Below are 24,250 nucleotides of genomic sequence, written 5' to 3'. Positions count from 1 at the left end.
TTATTGAACATTTTGGCTCTTATAGGTAATGCATTACATGATATAACTAGAAAGAAAAAGAGCAAGTCAGAATGAATACATTTTAAAAATATATTTCCTGGTGAGCTGTAAGGCTGGCGATTATAGGGAAGGAGATAAAGGTCTTTTCAATTCTGTAACATCTTATTTCAAATATTATACTTCAAGTTTGTTAAGTGGTTGGGAATTTTTAGCACATTAGAGTATAGAGTATACTAAAAATCAATTTTGAATTTAATGAAATCAAACTTGAAAATAACAGAGAAATAAGGTTTTTGTACTCAGAGAAATCATAACATGCAAATTGTACTTATTTCAGAATTACTGGGCACGGTGGGTTGCTGATGCTACAGCTTTGGTAGAAGCATGACTTCAGCTTTTCAAATGTGAAACCACATGCTCAAAAGATGACAACAAAGAGTGTAGCAAAATTTTTCGTTGATTATAAAGCAAATAACAAAGTTAATCCAACACTTGAAAAATGCTTTAGTTTTCTTCCCTTTAAAAAGAATTTCCTATTTTTGTGATTTTACTTGCTTTCTTGAGATTTTTTCTTGTAGGAAATAAGACTATAATGGGAGCTATTAGTATTTTGGTCTATTGAAGAGTTTAGAGCAGATTTGAACAATATGCTATAATTTTGGATAACACAACACAGATAGAAAGAAAAACAATATTGCCATCGTCTACGGTACGATTCTTATCTATTCATCATTTAAATATTTGTTTAATTTCTACCATGGTTGGGGCAACATGGATATGGTGTGATACACTGGAAATGGCCAAGGCTGCAAAAATCTTTAGAAGCCTGGAAGTAGTGAAAAGTATTTGTAATTATAAAATTAAATATGGTATATGAAGTGTTTGGCATGATGCTTAGCAAGGAGAACTCAGTAAATGACGGCTATTTGTTACCTATGTGGGTTAGATTAATAGATTATATGATATACTTGGGTTGTCAGGGTCAACAGATGGGTACTAAAGTCAGGGGAGTGAGCGATAACACACTGAGAGACAGAGACAGGATGTAGAGTAAGAAGAGAAGACCTTGGATTAAGCCTCAAGGTTAAGGAGAGATCCATCACTGGTCAACTGCAAACACTGATGCTAACCCTCAAACAAGAATGCATTGATCCCTCCAATACAACTCTCCTATTTTAAATCTGGCAATTCCATAAAGAATCTGCCTAAAATTTAGGAGACCCTGGGTCAGGAAGATCTCCTGGAGAAGGAAATGGCAACCCACTCCTTAATTACAGAAGCTTTAGCATTAAAACAGTAGCCACAAAAAAATAAAAGCAAAATATCAACAACACCATACATACCAACACCAACATACACACACAGAAAATGACACATTCTGTTGGCTGTTTTCATTTATTGAGTTGTTGTCTACTAGGCAACTTGCCGAGATATCTATATCTACCAATTTATCCATATATATAATTTTGAAACTACAGACATGAGAATCATATTTATCCTCCAAATGGAAGGTGAAGACTATGAGGCTTAAAGTGGTGAAATGCCATGTTTAATGTCATATGGGTAAGTGATAGAATTAGAAATCAAAATCAGGTCTAATTCAGGCCTAGAGCCTTTTCCGCTTTACTGCTTTACAAAAGAGAAGCCAACCATGCAGATGTGTAAAGGTCAGTCATCACGTGATGTTATAAAATGATGAAGGCCATCACCAAGAAATGTCACAGATGGTGAGAAAAATCCAGGTGGAGCCTAAGTGGAGTTTTCCTGTCTTTTGCATGCATTTATTTCAGAATCTTTTTACTTTTTAGGCTCTGGGAACAAAAAAGTCAAATACCTGCCCTAATAATGCTCATTTAGGGGTGGGAGAATATATTAATTTTGTTAAACATAAACCATACTCCATCTATTTTTGTTTTATGCTAAAAGGTTTGATTCCACAGCCAGAAATTGAGCTTATCAACCCAATGACAATTCTCTCCTCCCCTTTATCAGGTCAACCATTCTCTGTTACATAATTTCCACTGCTGCTGGTCCCTTAAGAAATAGCACATTTGTGACAAATTCTCAACATTCTAACACAGGTGAAATGCATGAGAATTGTATTTTTGGTTCTTAGCAACACAGGGATCCAAATAGTAAAATAATACAGAAGAGAATGCCTGGGGATGAGTTAGCCTTTTAAATACTGAAGATCCAGTCTCTGAACTTCAGTCATCCTCACCACACTCTTCTAGCTTAAGTATCACTGTAATATTTAACCTCGGTTTCTCCCCTTCCTCATGTCTGATTGATGTTCCTTAGTTTCATCTTATCTTTTTTCCTTATCCTTTGGATATTCCAAGCCTTGCTATCCTTGGTAGTGATGTGCCTTGGCCAACTCAAACTGACTTGAAAGATGCAATTGTTAAATTTACAGAAATTGTTGTGAGCCAGTTTTTAAACACTGTCATGATTAAGAAATGAATTTTATAAACTTACAATTAAATAAGTGATATTAAAAACAAATGCAATAATTGTCCAACACTCATTTCCTATTTACTTCACTACATTTTACTATTGTTTGTACTCTTGAGATGATTTACATCTATTTTGTCTGTGTGAGATTACCCTGTAATAGGGGACTACTGCCTATCTCTTTCCAACTCTGTGTTCAGTGATATAACATTAGTAGCTTAAAACTGGCCATTGTGGAAGAATAGTTGCCCAGTGGAAACCAATCAAAGCTATCAATTAGGGTTTGACTGTTTTTGTTGTGAATTTTTTACTTAAGTGATGGAAAAATATTAATAATACATATTTTATTTAAAAGTGTGTTGTTTGTCTAGCTATTCCATTGTAAATAACACAAAAATTTCAGAAAAAAATATTCCAATATTTTAAAAGTACCATGTGATTCAGCATTTTTTCACATTGGAAAATAAGTGAATTTGGTAAGTAGCCTTAAGAATGAAAGTCGTTTCAGTGAATATAACTTGCAGGAAGGTCAGGAATAGCTTAGCAGTAGATTACGTATCATATTTACGTATTCATTCCTGAGATATACTTTCATTAACTTTTTACTTTAAAGTAATTTTAGACTTACAGACAAATTACAAAGAATTATAGAGTTCTGATTTGCCCTTCACTCAGCTTCTCTTAATGATTACAACTGACATAATCACAGTATAATTATCAATACCAGAAAATGAACACTGATATAAGACTGCAGCAAGTCCCCTACCTACCGACCTTCAATCTGTGAACTTTCAGAGATAGGAGCGTGTGTTCCATCGAGGTCAGGCATGAGCGAGACTGCAGTTTGTCAGCAGGTGCATCCCCGCCCCTGCTCCCGTTGCTGACAACCCTCCAGCTCCGCCACCTCCGCCTCCTCCCCCTCCTGTAGTCATAACCCTTTCTGTCAGTTCACTCAGCGATAGCCCCTGTATGCCAGCTGCCATACAGTCCTACTGTGCTGTTCAAGGTACTATACTATCAGATTAAAATTTTTAAAAAAGTTTTGTGTTTGTTCTTTATGTATTATCTGTGTGAAAAGCATTATAAACCTATTACGGTACAGTACTGCAGAGCTAGTTATGTTAGCTGGGTACATGGACTAACTTTGCTGAACCTGAACAAATTGGACTTAAAAATGTGCCCTTGGAATGGAATTCATTCGTATGTAGGGGATTTACTGTATTGAGCAATCTACAGATCTTATTTTAATTTCACCAGTTTTCTGGTACAGGATTTAATTCAAGATCTTACCGCTTATAGAGTATCATAATTAAAGGCAATAAAAATTATCTAGAGGGGTTACTGGATTGAAATGCAATTTCTCAAGTCATGATTGAACTGCAGATAGAGTTTTGCCTATGAATTCAGCAAAATCAACAAAACATTATGTGAGAATCAATTGGCCATAGAAAATTTATAATACAAATGATTGCATATTATTATTATTTTTGAATCCTATGCTCTACATCCTTCATATCCATAAATTTATAACAGCATGAATGTTATAAATGTGTATTTTTAACCTGGAGAGTTCATTGTCACCATTTCCCGACATTAATGATTACAGAGGTCTCTGCTATTGATGAGGTGTTTGGTCTCATTTATACATCACTTTTATTCTGAACAGACACAATTTTGTACTATTACAGTATATTCTATATGAAATTTTCTTGCTACACTTCTTCGTGTTTGAAGACCTTAATTATGTTCACTGTTCAAAACTGTTTATAAAACATCTAATGACAGGCAGTAGAGTATAGTTGTTAAGAGTATAAATTCTATCCAAACTCCCTTGGTTAAGATCCAGATTCTGCCTCTTTCTAGCTTGGGGACTTCAGAAGAAATTTACTTAGCTTCTCAGTCTCCATGGCAGAGGAAACTATTAGTGTATGACTCAAAATACTGTTAAAATTAAATCATTTATACATGGTAATTTTTATTAGAACATTACCTTACTAACTGAAACACCTAAGGTACTAACTTTTTAAAATCGTGAATATTAGCACTTAATATTAACTCTGTAATGACCAACTTTCCCAAATAATTAGGTTCTTCTGCACAGCTTTGCCACAGTGGACTGGAAATCAGACTGCCCCATATATCAAGCATGCCTCCTACTGCTCCAGGGTGTGGTGGAAAACTTAGCCCTCTTAGAGTCCAATACGAAATATTATTTTCTGTAGAAAATATCTGCATATAATAGGATTCCAGGACAAGAGCTCAAGGTTTGCAAAATATGTGAAAGTTCAAGATATGCTAGAAATCTCCTCTACTGGTCCTTGATCCAGGTGACAGCTGGTTCTATCTTCTTAACCCACGTGTTATTGATAGTTGTATGGTACTTATATTGCATAGTGATCTGGTGGGAGAGTCCATTGGGAATGTCATGAAATATAGGTTCTCATTCCATTTTTATGAATTCCATCTCAAATTCCCAAGCTCTGGTTGAAGGTGGAGTCATGAATAGAATATCTTGAATAGCTATGGAATATTTTGGAAGTAAAGTACAATGCCTGTTTAGGGATTATGGGAAAGAATATTGAACAGGGCATTTTATTCATTTTCTTTTCCTCTTTCCTTAATTGCTTCCCTCTTATCTTTGACACCCTCCTTTATTGTCTTCAGCCAGATATTTGTTAATTGCCTTAGTATTAAATAATCTGATTTCTCTTATTCTTTTTTAAAGCCATCCTTTCAAACTCCTCAGTTATTCAGAAGAATTTCTATTTGCCTCCAATATATGTTATATCTATTTGTCGCTGCTCTTCAGACACTCAGTCATGTCTGACTCCTTGCACCTCATGAACTGCAGCTTGCCGGGCTTCTTGGTCCTTCACTGTCCCCTGGAGTTTGCTCAAATTCATGTCCATTGAGTTGATGATACTGTCTAACTTCTGCTGCCTCCTTTTCCTTTTGCCATCCATCTTTCCCATCATCAGGGTCTTTTCCAATGAGTCAGTTCTTCACATCAGGTGGCCAAAGTATTGGAGCTTAGCTTCAGCACAGTCCTTCCAATGAATATTCAGGCTTGATTTCCTTTAGGATGGACTGCTTTGATCTCCTTGTCTTCCTTGCTGTCCAAGAGACTGTCTAGAATCATCTCCAGCATCACAATTTAAAAGCATCAAGAATGAAACTAGAACACTTTCTAACACCATATACAAAAATAAACTCAAAATGGATTAAAGATCTAAATGTAAGACCAGAAGCTATAAAACTCCTAGAGGGAAACATAGGCAAAACACTCTCTGACATAAACCATAGCAGGATCTTCTATGACTCACCTCCCAGAGTAATGGATATAAAAGAAAAAATAAACAGATGGGACCTAATTAAACTTAAAAGCTTTTGCACAATGAAGGAAACTATAAGCAAGGTGAAAAGACAGCCCTCAGATTGGGAGAAAATAATAGCAAATGAAGAAACAGACAAAGGATTAATCTCAAAAATATACAAGCAATTCCTGCAGCTCAATTCCAGAAAAATAAACGACCCAATCAAAAAATGGGCCAAAGAACTAAACAGACATTTATCCAAAGAAGACATACAGATGGCTAACAAACACATGAAAAGATGCTCAACATCACTCATTATTAAAGAAATGCAAATCAAAACCACAATGAGGTACCATCTCACACCAGTCAGAATGGCTGCTATCCAAAAGTCTACAAGCAATAAATGCTGGAGAGGGTGCAGAGAAAAAGGAACACTCTTTCACTGCTGGTGAGAATGCAAACTAGTACAGCCACTATGGAGAACAGTGTGGAGATTTCTTAAAACACTGGAAATAGAACTGCCATATGACCCAGCAATCCCACTTCTGGGCATACACACTGAGGAAACCAGATCTGAAAGAGACACGTGCACCCCAATGTTCATCGCAGCACTGTTTATAATAGCCAGGACATGGAAGCAACCTAGATGCCCATCAGCAGATGAATGGATAAGGAAGCTGTGGTACATATACACCATGGAATATTACTCAGCTGTTAAAAAGAATTCATTTGAACCAGTCCTAATGAGATGGATGAAACTGGAGCCCCTTATACAGAGTGAAGTAAGCCAGAAAGATAAAGACCAATACAGTACACTAACACATATATATGGAATTTAAAAAGATGGTAATGATGACCCTGTATGCGAAACAGCAAAAGAGACACAGATGTAAAGAACAGACTGTTGGACTCTGTGGGAGAAGACGAGGGTGGGATGATCTGAGAGAATAGCATTGAAACATGTATATTCTCATATGTGAAACAAATTGCCAGTCCAGGTTCGATGCATGAGGCAGGGTGCTCAGGGCTGGTGCACTGGGATGACCCCGAGGGATGGGATGGGGAGGGAGGTGGGAGGGAGGGTCAGGATGGGGAACACATGTACACCCATGGCTGATTCATTTGAATGTATGGCAAAAACCACCACAATATTGTAAATTAATTAGCCTCCAATTAAGATTAAAAAAATAAAATTGAAAAAAAAATAAAAACATCAATCCTTTGATGTTCAGCCTTCCTTGTGGTCCAACTCTCACTTCCATTCATGACAACTGGAAAAACCACAGCTTTGACTATAGGGACCTTTGTTGGCAAAGTGATGTCTGTTTTTTAATACACTGTCTAGGTTTTTCATAGCTTTTCTTCCAAGGAGGAAGCATCTTTTAATTTCATGGCTGCAGTTACTGTTTGCAGATTTTGGAGCCCAGGAATATATGGACAGAGGTTCCTAACATTGTACAGGAAATGATGATCAAAACCATCCCAAAGAAAAAGAAATACAAGAAAGCAAAATAGCTGAGAAAAGAAAGGAAAGGCAAAGGAGAAAGGGAAAGGTATACCAGTCGGAATACAGAGTTCCAGAGACTAGCAAGGAGAGATAAGAAAGGCTTCCAAAGTGAACAATGCAAAGAAACAGAGGAAATAATAGAATGAGAAAGATTAGATACATCTTCAAGAAAATTGAAGGTACCAAGGGAATACTTCATGCAAAGATGGGCTCAATAAAGGCCTGAAATGGCAAGGACCTAACATAAGCAGAAGAGATTAAGAAGAGGTGGCAAGAATACACAGAACTATACAAAAAAATGATGACCTGGATAACTATGGTGGTGTGGTCATTCATCTAGAGTCAGACATCCTGGAGTGTGAAATCAAGTGTTACTTAAGAAAAATTACTATGAACAAAGTTAGTGGAGAATTCAGCTGAGCTATTTCAAATACTAAAAGATGACGCTGTTAAAGTGCTGCACTCAATATGCCAACAAATTTGGAAAACTCAAAAGCGGCCACAGGAATGGAGAAGGTCAGGTTTCATTCCAATCCCAAAAAAAGGCAATGCCAAAGAATGTTCCAACTACCATACAATTGTGCTCATGTCCCCTGCTAGCAAGGTTAGGCTCAAAATTCTTCAAGCTAGGCTTTAACAATACATGAACTGAGAACTTCCAGATGTACAAGTTGAATTTAGAAAAGGTAGAAGAACCAGAGATCAAATTGCCAACATCCACTGGATCATACAACTAGCCTGCTAGTGCAGGAGACATAAGAGATGTGAATTTGATCCCTGGGTCGGGAAGATACCATGGAGGAGGTCATGGCAGCCCAGTCCAGTATTCTTGCCTGGAGAAGCCCGTGAACAGAGGAGCCTGGAAGGTACAGCCCATAGGGGCGCACAGAGTCGGACATGACTCAAGTGACAGGACACACAGTGCATCGTAGAAAAAGCAAGGGAGCTCCAGAAAAACATCCTCCACTGCTTCATCGGCTGCACTAAAGCTGTGACTCTGGGTCACAATAAACTATGGGAAACTCTTAAAGAATTGGGAATATCACGAGCCCATCAGACAGAGTGAAGTAAGCCAGAAAGATAAAGACCAATACAGTATACTAACGCATATATATGGAATTTAGAAAGATGGTAATGATAACCCTATATGCAAAATAGAAAAAGAGACACAGATGTACAGAACAGACTTTTGGACTCTGTGGGAGAAGGCGAGGGTGGGATGTTTCAAGAGAACAGCATTGAAACATGTATATTATCTAGGGTGAAACAGATCCAGCCCAGGCTGGATGCATGAGACAAGTGCTCGGGCCTGGTGCACTGGGAAGACCCAGAGGGATCGGGTAGAGAGGGAGGTGGGAGGGGGGCTCGGGATGGGGAATACATGTAACTCCATGGCTGATTCATGTCAATGTGTGACAAAAACCACTACAATATTGTAAAGTAATTAGCCTCCAACTAATAAAAATAAATGGGAAAATAATAAATAAAATAAAATTTTAAAAATGTAAAAAAAAAAAAAAAAAAGAATTGGGAATATTAGACCACTTTACCTGACTCCTGAGAAATCTGTATGCAGGTCAAGAAGCAACAGTTAGAAACAGACATGGAACAACAGACTGGTTCAAAACTGGGGAAGGAGTATATCAGGTCTGTATATTGTCACCCTGCTTATTTAACTTATATGCAGAGTTCACCAGGTGAAATGCTGGGCTGGGTGAATCACAAGCTGGACCAAGGTTTCCTGGAGAAATATCAACAACCTCAGGCAGGCAGATGAAACCACTATAATGGCATAAAGTGAAGAGGAACTCAAGGGCCTCTTGATGAGGATGAAACAGGAGAGTGAAAAAACTGGCTTAAAACTTAACATTCAAAAACTGAAGATCAAGGCATCTGGTCCCACCACTTCATGGCAAATAGATGGGGAAAAAAGCAGAAATGGTTGCAGATTTTATTTTCTTGTGCTCAAAGAAATGTTATATTCATAGTCACTTTGTATAAAACATTTTTATAACTATAGGTATTCAATATATCTAATATTTCCTACTAATCTTAATTTAAAATGGATACTGAATCAGTAAGCTAACAAGATGAATACTTCTAAAGTTATAATATTCATGAAGGCAATAGAAGAATATGTAAGTTTACTTATTATAGATAAAGCAGCAATTTACAGGTGAAATTGGCCCCTAAAATACAGATATTAGAAATATTATTTGTCATGAAGACAGCAAGCTTTCTATGCCAAAAACTTTTTTTGTAATACCACATCTGTGAAAACAGATATTCTTATTGATATATGTCTAATTTCTGATGTAGCTAAGCTCCATATTTCTTCCAACATGAATCTTGCAATTTTTATAAAAGCTCTTTTGAAAGAAAATCAAAAGAATTTGAATTAGTAGTTTCTTTTTTTTTTTTCTTTTTTTTGCTGTTAGGTTTTATTTTATTTTTTTCATTTATTTTTATTAGTTGGAGGCTAATTACTTTACAATATTGTAGTGGTTTTTACATTGACATGAATTAGCCATGGATTTACATGTATTCCCCATCCCGAGCCCCCCTCCCACCTCCCTTTCTACCCGATCCCTCTGGGTCTTCCCAGTGCACCAGGTCCAAGCACTTGTCTCATGCATCCAGCCTGGGCTGGTGATCTGTTTCACCCTAGATAATATACATGTTTCAATGCTGTTCTCTCAAAACATCCCACCCTCGCCTTCTCCCACAGAGTCCAAAAGTCTGTTCTATACATCTGTGTCTCTTTTTCTGTTTTGCATATAGGGAGTAGTTTCTTTTTTTTAGTTGAAAGCCATTTTAGCTGTTTCTTATTTATAATCACGCTGATATTTTTGAAGTTTTACACAAAAACATCTACTATAAGTATCTGCCACCTCAAATTCAGTGAAGATAAGCAGAATACAAGATAGTATCTTTCTTTTGTGGAAAAGGAAATATAGTCCTCAAAGCTCCAAATGTGAATTATTGAGGAAAAAAAAAGGAAATGGCAGATTAGTTGGAATTAAAACCCAACAGGATCAATTATATTCAAAAGTTCAAAAGAGAAAAACATAGGTTGAAAAGTTTGATATAATGTTGGCTGATGAAAAATTAAATATCCAAATACTTTGTGTTAGTTTTGATGAAAACAGATATCGAATTGTTGAATCTTAAATTGTTATTTAGAAATATGTTCTATGTCTCAAGTTGCTGAGGAAATACAATCCTGAAGACACGTACACTCTACTTATTTCTGACAAGGTCCATATTCCTGCACTTTCAGTTTTCTATCCTGGGGATATGAGTTGGGAAATAGAGACACTTGAATACATGTTTAACTCTGAGAGCTGAATCATGGCTTAGGACCTAACTCTCCCCTGCCATGTTTCCCTAACTCTACCATTTTTACCCAATTGAGCCTTTTCTAACAAAGGTGACTTAATCTAAGAAGGCTTCTTCTACTAACTTGTATATATTTCTTATTTCACCCATTTAACTCTCTAGGTCTCTACTATTTATGGGATGGTTTTGCTCGTTGCCTCCTGTCCAATATTATGGACCTCTGCCCATAGTTGTTCAGGCATTTTGTCTACCAGATCTAATCCCCTGAATCTATTTGTTATCTCCACTGCATATTCATAGAGGATTTGATTTAAATTATACCTTGCCAAATTAGTGGTTTTTCCCACTTTCTTTAGTTTAAGCCTGACATTTGCTATAAGAAGCTGATGATCTGAACCATAGTTAGCTCCAGGTCTTGCTTTTGCTGACTGCATACAACTCCATCTTTGGCTACAAAGCATGTGATCAATTTGATTTTGGTATTGGCCATTTGGTGATGTCCATCTGTAAAGTTGTCTCTTGTGTTGTTGAAAAACGGTTATTTGCTATGACCAATGCATTCTCTTGGCAGAATTCAGTTTATTTCTGTTAGACATTAATTTTTTATGTAACCCAGCAATTTTACGCTAACTAGCTTATATAATAGCTAGTTTCACAAATGCTCTTTAGGTGAGTTTTTACCTCTTATTATTTCCTTTATTAAATAATGTATTTAATAAAACCTTTGAGACAATTTCATTTTGCTTTTATATATATATATATATACATATATATATATATATATATATACATGTATCCATGATTTTACCTCTTAGAAAATTATACTCAATCACAAAGATTTATTCTAAATAGCTAGTTCTCAATTTTATCACTCCATTATAATCATCTGGATAGCTTGTTAAAACACAGATTGCTGGGCTCCAGAATTTCTGATTCAGTGAGTTAGGGTGAAATCCGAGAACTTATAGTTATAACAAGCTCCCAAGTGATAATGATAGTGCTGATACTGGGATTAGGTTTGGAGAATTACTGTCCTAAATTTACCATTTATTGTCCAGCTTTCTAATAGTCCTTCAAAATGTTCTTCATATATGTATCATCCATCACATCACAACACTCTTCATAAAAGATCTGGGAAGTCATATGGCTATTATACAAGGAATGTTATATAATATTGTGAGTATGTCATTTCCCAATCACTTTTCTACATAGCGAATTAGAGTTAAATCTCCCCAAGAATTTTATATTGAAATGTTGAAAAATAAGAGGAATTATTTATTTTAAATATACAAAAATACAGAATGTGCAAATTAACAGTGGTATTTTGACTTCTGTTTCCTTTTCATATTTCTGAAGTCATTAGTATTTTCACAATAAAGGGAGTTCTTTATCTGTGTAAGAGCAAAGGGATTAGAAACTTTTAATTTGTGTATTATTTTAGAACTAATACATTCCTAGTTTGAAAATAAGGTGCTGTCAAGATTTTCTTTTCACATCAGTCTCCTTCCTGGTAGAAGAATTTTTAAAATGACCTGGGATTTCTGATCAGAAGGGGCATTGGTTTCCAATAAATTCTCTATGATTTATCACATCTTAATGCTTCCCATACCATTTCTGTCCTTTATTGAGCCCATTTTGCATGAAATATTCCTTTGGTATCTCTAATTTTCTTGAAGAGATCTCTAGGCTTTCCCATTCTGTTGTTTTCCTCTACTTCTTTGCATTGATTGCTGAGGAAGGCTTTCTTATCTCTCCTGGCTATTCTTTGGAATTCTGCATTCAAATATCTTTCCTTTTCTCCTTTGCTTTTCACTTCTCTTCACTTCACAGCTATTTGTAAGGCCTCCTCAGGCAACCATTTTGCCTTTTTGCATTTCTTTTCCATGGGGATGGTCTTGATCCCTGTCTCCTGTACAATGCCACAAATTTCCGTCCGTAGTTCATCTGGCACTCTGTCTATCAGATCTAGTCCCTTAAATCTATTTCTCGCTTCTGCTGTATAGTCATAAGGGATTTGATTTAGGTCATACCTGAATGGTCTAGTGGTTATCCCTACTTTCTTCAGTTCAAGTCTGAATTTGGCAATAAGGAGTTCATGATCTGAGCCACAGTCAGCTCCCAGTCTTGTTTTTGCTGACTGTATAGAGCTTCTCCATCTTTGGTTGCAAAGAATATAATCTGATTTCGGTGTTGACCATCTGGTGACATCCACGTGTAGAGTCTTCTCCTGTGTTGTTGGAAGAGGGTGTTTGCTATGACCAGTGTGTTCTCTTGGCAAAACTCTATTAGCCATTGCCCTGCTTCATTACGTACTCCAAGGCCAAATTTTCCTGTTACTACAGGTGTTTGTTGACTTCCTACTTCTGCATTCCAGTCCCCCATAATGAAAAGGATGCAAAAATGGGCTCAATAAAGGACAGAAATGGTATGGACCTAACAGAAGCAGAAGATATTAAGAAGAGGTGGCAAGAATACACAGAAGAACTGTACTAAAAAGATCTTCATGACCCAGATAATCACAGTGGTGTGATCACTCACCTAGAGCCAAACATCCTGGAATGTGAAGTCAAGTGGGCCTTAGGAAGCATCACTATGAACAAAGCTAGTGGAGGTGATGGAATTCCAGTTGAGCTATTTCAAATCCTGAAAGATGATGCTGGGAAAGTGCTGCACTCAATATGCCAGCAAATTTGGAAAACTCCGCAGTGGCCACAGGACTGGAAACGGTCAGTTTTCATTCCAGTCTCAAAGAAAGGCAATGTCAAAGAATGCTCAAACTACTGCACAATTGCACTCATCTCACACACTAGTAAAGTAATGCTCAAAATTCTCCAAGCCAGGCTTCAGCAATACGTGAACCGAGAATTTCCTGATGTTCAAGCTGGGTTTAGAAAAAGCAGAGGAACCAGAGATCAAATTGCCAACATCCACTGGATCATCAAAAAAGCAAGAGAGTTCCAGAAAAACATCTATTTCTGCTTTATTGACTATGCCAAAGCCTTCAACTGTGTGGATCACAATAAACTGTGGAAAATTCTGAAAGAGATGGGAATACCAGACCACCTGACCTGCCTCTTGAGAAATCTGTATGCAGGTCAGGAAGCAACAGTTAGAACTAGACATGGAACAACAGACTGGTGTCAAATAGGAAAAGGAGTACATCAAGGCTGTATATTGTCACCCTGCTTATTTAACTTACATCATGAGAAACGCTGGGCTGGAAGAAGCACAGGCTGGAATCAAGAATGCTGGGAGAAATATCAATAAGCTCAGATATGAAGATGACACAACCTTTATGGCAGAAAGTGAAGAGACACTAAAAAGCCTCTTGATGAAAGTGAAAGAGGAGAGTGAAAAAGTTGGCTTAAAGTTCAACATTCAGAAAACTAAGATCATGGCATCTGGTCCCATCACCTCATGGGAAATAAGAAATTCACTGAGCTAAGAATCACTGCAAGGTACTTGTTAAAAATACACATTCTTAAGCATTCCACCAGACCCTCAGTCAGCATCTCCAAGAGGAGTAGGGGAGTTATTCAATAATGGTCCAGGCAATTTGTATTGTCAAGAACGCTTGAAAGACACTGAGGGGCAAGAGTGTGATCTGGGCTCCAAATGTGACTAACCACTTCCTTGAGACAGATCAGTAGTTCTCAAATTTGGCATCACTGATATCTTTTAAAAAATACTGATTCCTCTCATCCCAGATATTTTGATTTAATTGGCATAGAATGCCACCAGGGCATTGGGGTTTTTTAAAATTCTGCATGTTACTTTGATAAGCAGCAAATTTTTGGAACTGCTGACCCAGTTAGTAAGACTTGTTCCAACACACCCCTAGGAGCTTAAGAATGAGAAACATCTCTATTCTTAGTCTCTGAGGTTTAATTTGCAGCACCTTGTGAGAAAGATGAAAAACAATCTATTCATTTCCTTAAAGCAGAAAAAGATGGTGGATTAGAATATTGGCAGCGATTTTTTTAGTTGATTAGCTAGCTGTGTTTTTACATTGTATAAAATAACATGTATTCAAAGCACTGCTGGTTAGTTAGTGGGATCTTCCAGAAAAGACACAGTGAACTAGCCATGAGAAAGTGTTTTGTTTTTGTCTTGGCTCCATCACTTGGTGCCCGACATGTAGGTTTCTCTTCCCTGGGCCTCTGTATCTTTAAAACTGGGCCACAACTTGCCATGATCTTCTTCACTAGACTATTGAGAGTCTCTGAATGTGAAGTGTTTTGTGAAGTAAACGATGCTAATAATATGATTATCATTCTCTTCTTGTGGCAAGGAGACTCGAAAATAATCTATTCTGTTATACTTATCACATTCTAATCCTATTTTTTTTTCTTTTTATAATGTTTCTTGAAGTCACAAACATAAAGATAGATGAATAGTTTTTAAAGCTGGGTGTCCTTAACACATTTAGTATTTTAACTTTTTTTAATGACTGTGTGATTGACACTTAAGGCTTAGAAGCGCAGGATCTTAGAAGGACAGCATTTTCTAAGTGTGTGTGCTAACCCTAACCCTCATTTTCTATGTGTGTGCGCTCAGTCACTCATTCATCCTGACTCTTTAGGACCCCATGGACAGCAGCTCACCAGGCTCGTCTGTCCGGCACTATCTCTTGGAGATTGCTCAAATTCATAGCCATTGAGCCAGCAGTACAGTACTGTTGTGAAAAGCACAGATTCTGAGACCATTTCCCAGGGTTCCGCACTCATGTCCGTGTCTTCCTTGATCTTTGATTTTAGGCAAGTTAGTTGATCTGCATCTTAGTCTCTTCATCTTTAATGTGAAGATAAAAGCCTCACGGATTGTTATGAGAAATAAACAGCTTATTACTTAAAATCTTCTTAGTATGTTATAAGTAGTTTTTAACAATTTTCTATTACTCTTGATTTCTTTGTTGCCTGTATTATTTTTAGGGCTTTCCTGGTGGCTCAGATGGTAAAGAATCTGCCTGCAATATGGGAAAACTGGGTTCAATCTCTGGGTCAGGAAGATCTCCTGAAGAAGGGAATGGCAACCCACTCCTCCAGTATTCTTGCCTGGAGAATCCCGTGGGCAGAGGAGAATTAATATTACTCAAATAGAGATCTGATCTTTGTTCCAGCTCTGGCAATTATCCTCTACACCCTTGGAATTCCTCTAATTATAGAAGTACCCTTGTTATTCATAATGGGCCTATCAAACCACATCTGACAGTTTATGCTAACAACATGACACAAGATGAGACCAACCACATCCGAGACTCTTACACTAAGGGCTGACCATTCAGAGAGATCAGCCATGTAATTACGAAGGTGAGATGCTGAGGCAGATGATATCAGCCTGGCATCTGGGGATGGAAGGGGACTTGAGAGAAAATTCATAAGTAGACCATGAGTCATGTCTATGTAATGAAGCCTCAATAAGATCTCTGAAGAATAAAGCTTGAGTGAGCTTCCAGGGTTGGAAACACTCCATTTGTGTGTTGCCAACTTTAATGCCAGAAGGGTAACACAGACCCCAGGACACGGAAACTTTTAAGCTTGTAAATCTTCCAGTTTCAGTTTTCCTCCAAGGATCTCTTCCTTCATTTGGTTCTGATTTGTATCCTTTGGCTACAATTAAGTGAAATTATAAGTATAGTGCTTTTCAGAGTTCTATGACTTGTTCTGAGAATTATGGAAATTAAAGGTGGTTTTGGGAACTCCTAACTTTGTAGTCAGCTGATCAGAAGTGAAGATGGCCTATGGGATCTCTAACTTGTGACTGATGTCTAAAGTTTTAGGTAGATTGAGCATAAAAGTCTGTGCCCTTAACCTTGAATTTGGCTAACTATGTAGAAATACATATGTTGTTGCTGTTAGTATTAGCTATTTGTCATTGTTTAGTCACTCAGTCATGTCTGAATCTTTTGTAGCCCCATGGACTGTAGCCAACCAGGCTCCTTTGTCCATGGGATATCCCAGGAAAAAATATTGGTGTGGATTGCTATTTCCTTTTCCAGGAGATCTTCCCAGCCCAGGGATCAAACCCACAGCTCCTGTATTGGCAGGCAGATTCTTTAACACTGAGCCACGTGGAAAGCCCTACCACTAGCTATTACCATTATTTTATTGTTGCTTGTATTATTATTATTTTCAAATTCATATCCTCTTTTGCTTAGCAAAAAGAAAAAAGGTTTGCACTTGAATTTGCTTCTGTGTTAAAATCACTGCTTTTCTTCCCGTTTTCTGTGATGCCTTGGCCTCCTGAGCTTAGAGGTATTGATGTGATTAGTCCAGTCTCTACCCGTTCTCACGGGTATTCCTGCATTCTTTATTCTCCACACAGCATTCAGGATTATCCTTTAAAAATATAGGTCAGATCATAATTCTCTTCTGAGAAAAATGTCTTGATAGTCTTCCATTTAACTCTGTACTGTATCCATACCCTACTCCAAGGCCGGTAAGAATCTAGGTAATGTGGTTCTCTGTCCCTGTCAGTCTCCATCACCTATCATGTCCCCATCTGCATGCTTCACTCTGGCGAGCTGAACTTCTTACTCTTCCTCAAATGCATCTCCTCAATCATGCCTCAATGTCTCAATCAATGCTTGTATATCTACAAAACCTTCTGTCTGGAATGCAATTATCCCAGGATATTTCAATGATCCTCTTCTTTATATCATTTTAATGTCTATTAATAAGTCATTTACTCAGAGAAAGCTAAGTATGTGTTGAATGAATGGATGAATGGACAAATGTGTGTATGAAGAAGATAAAGAATGACTGAGTGGATACATGAATGAATGAAAGAAGGCATTTCAGTCCTGATGATGAAGTTGGCTTATGCAAATAAAGCTCTTCGGGATTAATACATTGACATTATTAAATCTGGGTAGTCATATAATGCCAGCTTTTTTGGGTGAAAGTAAAACTGAATGAATAGCACAGCCTGAGGCAACTGGAAGACAGATTTGTCACTGAAGTAAGAAAACAATCAGTGAAGAAAATCAAAGCATAGGAATGAAACTTTGATTTTATAAGGGATATGAAAGATTTTAGTTGAAATTTGTGATTAAAATAATAGCTCTTAGGTCACATTAGTTCTAAGTGCAATGGCATAGAATAAATAACTATGTACAAATATACAAATATTTTGGAAATTGTGTTTTATGTTATCTTAATGAACATTATATCATAAACTGCTTTTCAAAAATCTTCAAAATATAAAAAGAATAAGGCATAGAGAGAAAAAGTGAAGGCGAAAAGGAAATATACACCCTTCTGAATGTACAGTTCCAAAGAATAGCAATGAGAGATAAGAAAGCCTTCCTAAGTAATCAATGCAAAGAAATGGAGGAAAACAATAGACTAGGAAAGACCAGAGTTCTCTTCAGGAAAATCAGAGACACCAAGGGAACATTTCATGCAAAGATGGGCACAATAAAGGACAGAAATGGTATGGACCTAACAGAAGCAGAAGGTATTAAGATGAGATGGCAAGAATGCACAGAAGAACTGTACAAAAAAGTTCTTAATGTCTCGGATAACCACAGTTGTATGGTCACTCACCTAGAGCCAGACATCCTGGGATTTGAAGTCAAGCGGACCTTAGGGAGCATTACAACGAACAAAGCTAGTGGAGGTGATGGAATTCCAGCTGGGCTATTTCAGCTCCTACAAGATGATGCTGTGAAAGTGCTGCACTCCATACGCCAGCAAATTTGGAAAACTTGGCTGCAGCCACAGGACTCGAAAGGTCAGTTTTCATTCCAATACCAAAGAAAGGCAATGCCAAAGAATGTTCAAACTGCCACATAATTGCACTCATTTCACATGATAGTAAGGTAACACTCAAAATCCTTCAAGTTAAGCTTCAACAGTCGTGAACTGAGAATTTTCAGATGTACAAGCTTGATTCAGTAAAGGAAAAGTGACTAGAGATCAAATTGTCAACATCTGTTGGATCACAGAGAAGGCAAGGGAATTCAAGAAAACCATCTACTTCTGCTTCATTGACTACGCTAAAGCCTTTGACTGTGTGAATCACAACAAACTGTGAAAAGTTCTGAAAGAGATGGGAATACCAGACCACCTTATCTGCCTCCTGAGAAACCTACATGCAGATCAAGAAGTAAAAGTTAGAACTGGACATAGGACGATGGACTGGTTCAAAATTGGGAAACAAGTGTGTCAAGGCTACATGTCATCTTCCTGCTGATTTAACTTATATGCAGAGCACATCATGTGAAACGCTGGGATGGATGAAGCTCAAGCTGGTATCAAAATTTCCAGGAGAAATATCAGTAACCTCAGATATGCAGATGACACCACCCTAATGGCAGAAAGTAAAGAGGAACTAAATAGCCTCTTGATGAAGGTGAAAGAAGAGAGTGAGAAAGTTGGCTTAAAACTCAATATTCAAAAAACTAAGATCATAGCATCGAGTCCCATCACTTCATGGAAAATAGATGGGGAAACAATGAAAACAGTAATAGGCTTTATTTTCTTCAGCTCCAAAATCACTGGAGATGGTGACTGCAGCCAAGAAATTAAAAGATGCTCACTCCTTGGAACAAAAGCTATGACAAACCAAGACAGTGTATCAAAAAGCAGAGGCATCACTTTGCCAACAAAGGTCTTTCTAACCCAAGCTATCTTTTTTTCCCCAGTAGTCATGTATGGATGTGAGAGTAGGACCATAAAGAAGGCAGAGCACCAAACAACTGATGCTTTCAATCTGTGGTGCTGGAGAAGACTCTTGAGAGTCCCTTAGATAGCAAGGAGATCAAGCCAGTCCATCCTAAAGGAAATCAACCCTAACTATTCATTGAAAGGACTGATGCTGAAGCACCAGTACTTTGGCCACCTGATGTGAAGAGCTGACTCATTGGAAAAGACCCTGATGCTGGAAATGATAGAAGGCAGAAGGAGAAGGGGACGACAGTGGATGAGATGGTTGGATGGCATCTCTGAGTTGACGGATATTAGTCTGAGCAAACTCCAGGAGACAGTGAAGAAGAGGGTGGCCTGGCATGCTGCGGTCCGTGGGGTCTCAAAAGTCAGACAGGATTGAGCAACTGAACAACAACAAAAGCTTAGAATCTTTAATGATGTTAATTCCTACACATATTTGATTTTTGAAGTTCCTTAAGATGACCCAGTTGGAATTCAGTTCAGTTCAGTCGCTCAGTCACGTCCAATTCTTTGCAACCCTATGGACTGTAGCACGCCAGGCCTCCCTGTCCATCACCAACTTCCGGGGTTTACTCAAACTCATGTCCATTGAGTCAGAAATGACATCAAACCATTTCATCCTCTGTCGTCCCCTTCTCCTCCTGCTTTCAATCTTTCCCATCATCAGAGTCCTTTTAAATGAGTCAGCTCTTCACATCAGGTGGCCCAAGTATTGGAGTTACAGCTTCAGCATCAGTCCTTCCAATGAACACCCAGGACTGATCTCCTTCAGGATGGACTGGTTGGATCTCCTTGCAGTCCAAGGGACTCTCAAGAGTCTTCTCCAACACCACAGTTCAAAAGCATCAGTTCAAAAGCTGATTAGAATTACTGCAACATAATTTATACTACATACAATACAGTCCCTCTAGAAATATGAGGTTGCTTTCTTGTCATCTACTTACACAGAGAGTGCTTTAACATTATCTTAAAATAAATAATCAGTTAATTAAAAGTTTTATTGGAGACTGATGAATTTCTAAAATACATATTGACAGCAAGCTTATAGTAGGACTCACTACTGCTATTTTTATTTTACAGTTTTGTGTATGTTTTATTTGCTTAGTAAATATAACCAAAGTCAGTGAATTGCATTTACTCACTTTCCTTATAAAAATAAATGTCGAAATATGCTGCTTATGAACAAATTCAGTCTCTGTGAATGTTCACTATATCACTGAGGTTTTAGATAAAATAATGCCTTTATTTTGGGTAACAAAGTTAAATTCAGGAAAATAATACTATTTTAATGCTATTTTAAATATTTTTTCAATTAAAATAGCTCCATTTAGTGTCACCATAGCATAAATTTTCTTATAATTGGTATTGAAATGAAGTGAAGTGAAAGTCACTCAGTCGTGTCTGTCTCTTTGCAACACCATAGGCTATATCGTCCATGGAATTCTCCAGGCCAGAAAACTGGAGTGGGTAACCTTTCCTTTCTCCAAGGGATTTTCCCAACCCAGGAATAGAACCCAGGTCTCCCACATTGCAAGCAGATTCTTTACCAGCTGGGCCACAAGGGAAGCCCATAATTGATATTACCTTAATACTAATTTAAAGAATATTCTGCCAGTTGTGACAACATGGATAGACCATGAGGACATTAAACTAAGTGAGATAAATCTGAGAGGAAAAAGACAAATGCTATATGACATCACTTACACCTTAAATCTAAAATAGCTAGACTTTAAAAACAGAGAGTAAGATGATGGTACCAGGGGATAGAAGGTAGTGAAACAGGAGAAATGTTGCTGGCAGACAAAGGAGCAAGGTAAAAACTTACCTGCCCTTTTAGAATTAACCATTGTTATGAGTTTCCTAATGATTCTTCCAGATATTCATTCAACCCATCCTTGCACTCATCTATTACTCATTCATTAAATAAATATGCATTGAACACTTACTATGTACTAAGATGCTTTCCCAGCCACTGGGCATACAGAAGTGAACAAAACCAAATATGTCATAAGTTTACAGTATAGATGATGAGGCAGATAGCTAACAAATTAAAAAAATAAAAGATGAACATCAGTGAAAAATACTGTAAGAAAAAATATATGAGAGAACCAAAATAGTTCTAGAGTTTTCTGTTGGATAAGACTTGAGAGTCCCTTGGACAACAAGATCAAACCAGTCAATCCTACAGGAAATCAACCCTGAATATTTATTGGAAAGACTGATGCTGAAGCTGAAGCTCCAATATTTTGGCCATCTGATGCAAAGAGATGATTCATTGGAAAAGACCCTGATGCTGGGAAAGATAGAAGGCAGGAATTTAAGGGGCCAACAGATGATGAGAGGGTTGGCTGGCATCACTGATTCAATGGACATGAGTTTGAGCAAACTCCAGGAGATGGAGAAGGAACAGGAAAGCCTGGTGTGCTGCAGTTCATGCGCAGACATGCAAAGTCAGACATGACTGAGCAACCAAGCAACAGGAACAAGTTTTATGAAGGTAAAACTTCAGAAACTTATGAGGAGGTGACATGTTAGCAGATACCTGGATAAAATGAGTGCTGTGAAATTTAAGGGAAGGCTATCCTACATGGAAGGACCATCAATCAGTTTATATATCCTGTAAGCTTGAGTCGATGCCTTGTTTTATGTCCGGTTTGTGAGAGATGATGGAAGCACAGGCGGAAGAGCTGGACCCAGTCCTCGATCAGCTCACCAGGAAAATAAAAATGTCACTTGAGCACTGCCTGAGCAGAACATCAGCTAGGTGCGACTGGTAGGCTCACTGAATAAGGGAATATTTTCTTGAGGAAATAAAATGTGGCTGAAAGAAAGGATTTTAGGGCTCAAGAGAGGGTTTGAATTCTAGCTCTGCTACTAATTATCTAGGTTTCCTCAGGTAAGTTATTTAACCTCTTGGTGCTTTGGTTCCCTAATCTGAAAAATGATGTTAAGATCAATACTTAACTAAGTAGATTGTTACAGTAGTTAAATAAGCTACTGTACTTAAAGTGGGCTTCCCTCATAGCTCAGTTGGTAAAGAATCCGCCTGTAATGCAGGAGACCCCAGTTTGATTCCTGGGTCAGGAAGATCTGCTGGAAAAAGGATAGGCTACCTACTCTAGTGCTGTTGGGCTTCCCTTCTGGCTCAACTGGTAAAGAATCTGCCTGCAATGTGGGAGACCTGGGTTTGATCCTTGGGTTGGGAAGATTCCCTGGAGAAGGGAAAGGCTACCCACTTCAATTTTCTGGCCTGGAGAATTCCATAGACTTATAGTCCATGGGATCACAAAGAGTCGGACATGACTGAGCAACTTTCACTTTCACTTTCATACTTAGAGCATTTAGGATTATATAGGTATGTAGCAGGTACTCTATAAATGTTAGCTATTATTATCATTAGTAGTAGCAGTATTGTCTCATTTTATACCCTGCTTCAAAGAGATTATAACTGGAAAATTTTCAGGTTAGTTTTTTTTTAATCTCTTATTTTCTCTAAGAGATGTCCTAGGTAAATAATATGCTAAAATCAGAATCAGTGAAAGACACGTGAATACTGGACAGTTTATTTAACTTTGGAAATGGTTTCAAGATTCAACATTTTATTTTAATATCTATAATATTTAATATACAATAGCAGAAATATATATTTTTCATTTGCATAGACCCTACAAAATTGAAACAGAAAGTAGTTATAACTGAAAATAAGGATGTCTATAGGCACTTGCACAAAATTTTATAGAGGAACAGTGAAGTTTCCTTTTCCCTGTATTTTTAATCTATCAAACAGGGCTGGAAAGGCCAGTTTTCTTCCAATTCCAAAGAAAGACAATGACAAAGAATGCTCAAACTACCAGACAATTGCCCTCATCTCACACGCTAGTAAAGTAATGCTCAAAATTCTCCAAGCCAGGCTTCAGCAATACATGAACCATGAACTTCCAGATGTTCAAGCTGGCTTGAGAAAAGGCAGAGGAACCAGAGGTCAAATTGCCAATATCCGCTGGATCATTGAAAAAGCAAGAGAGTTCCAGAAAAACATCTATTTCTGCTTTATTGACTATGCCAAAGCCTTTGATTGTGTGGATCACAATAAACTGGAAAGTTCTGAAAGAGATGAGAATACCAGACCACCTGACCTGCCTCTTGAGAAATCTGTATGCAGGTCAGGAAGCAACAGTTAGAACTGGACATGGACCAACAGACTGGTTCCAAATAGGAAAAGGAGTACGTCAAGGCTGTATATTGTCACCTTGCTTATTTAACTTATATGCAGAGTACATCATGAGAAACGCTGGGCTGGAAGAAGCACAAACTGGAATCAAGATTGCTGGGAGAAATATCAATAACCTCAGATATGCAGATGACACCACCCTTATGGCAGAGAGTGAAGAGGAACTAAAGAGCCTCTTGATGAACGTGAAAGAGGAGAGTGAAAAAGTTGGCTTAAAGCTCAACATTCAGAAAACTAAGATCATGGCATCCGGTCCAATCACTTCATGGCAAATAGATGGGGAAACAGTGTCAGACTTTATTTTTCTGGGCTCCAAAATCACTGCAGATGGTGACTGCAGCCATGAAATTAAAAGATGCTTACTCCTTGGAAGGAAAGTTATGACCAACCTAGACAGCATATTAAAAAACAGAGACTTTACTTTGTCAACAAAGATCCGTCTAGTCAAGGCTATGGTTTTTCCACTAGTCATGTATGGATATGACAGTTGGACTATAAAGAAAGTTGAGCGCCGAAGAATTGATGCTTTTGAACCGTGGTGTTGGAGAAGACTCTGGAGAGTCCCTTGGACTGCAAGGAGATCCAACCAGTCTATCCTGAAGGAGGTCAGTCCTGGGTGTTCACTGGAAGGACTGATGCTGAAGCTGAAACTCCAATATTTTGGCCACCTCATGCAAAGAGCTGACTCATTGGAAAAGACCCTGATGCTGGGAAAGATTGAGGGCAGGAGGAG

The sequence above is a fragment of the Cervus elaphus genome, chromosome 17 (assembly GCF_910594005.1).
Source record: "Cervus elaphus chromosome 17, mCerEla1.1, whole genome shotgun sequence".
NCBI lineage: Eukaryota > Metazoa > Chordata > Mammalia > Artiodactyla > Cervidae > Cervus > Cervus elaphus.
This window is presented reverse-complemented; position numbering follows the sequence as displayed.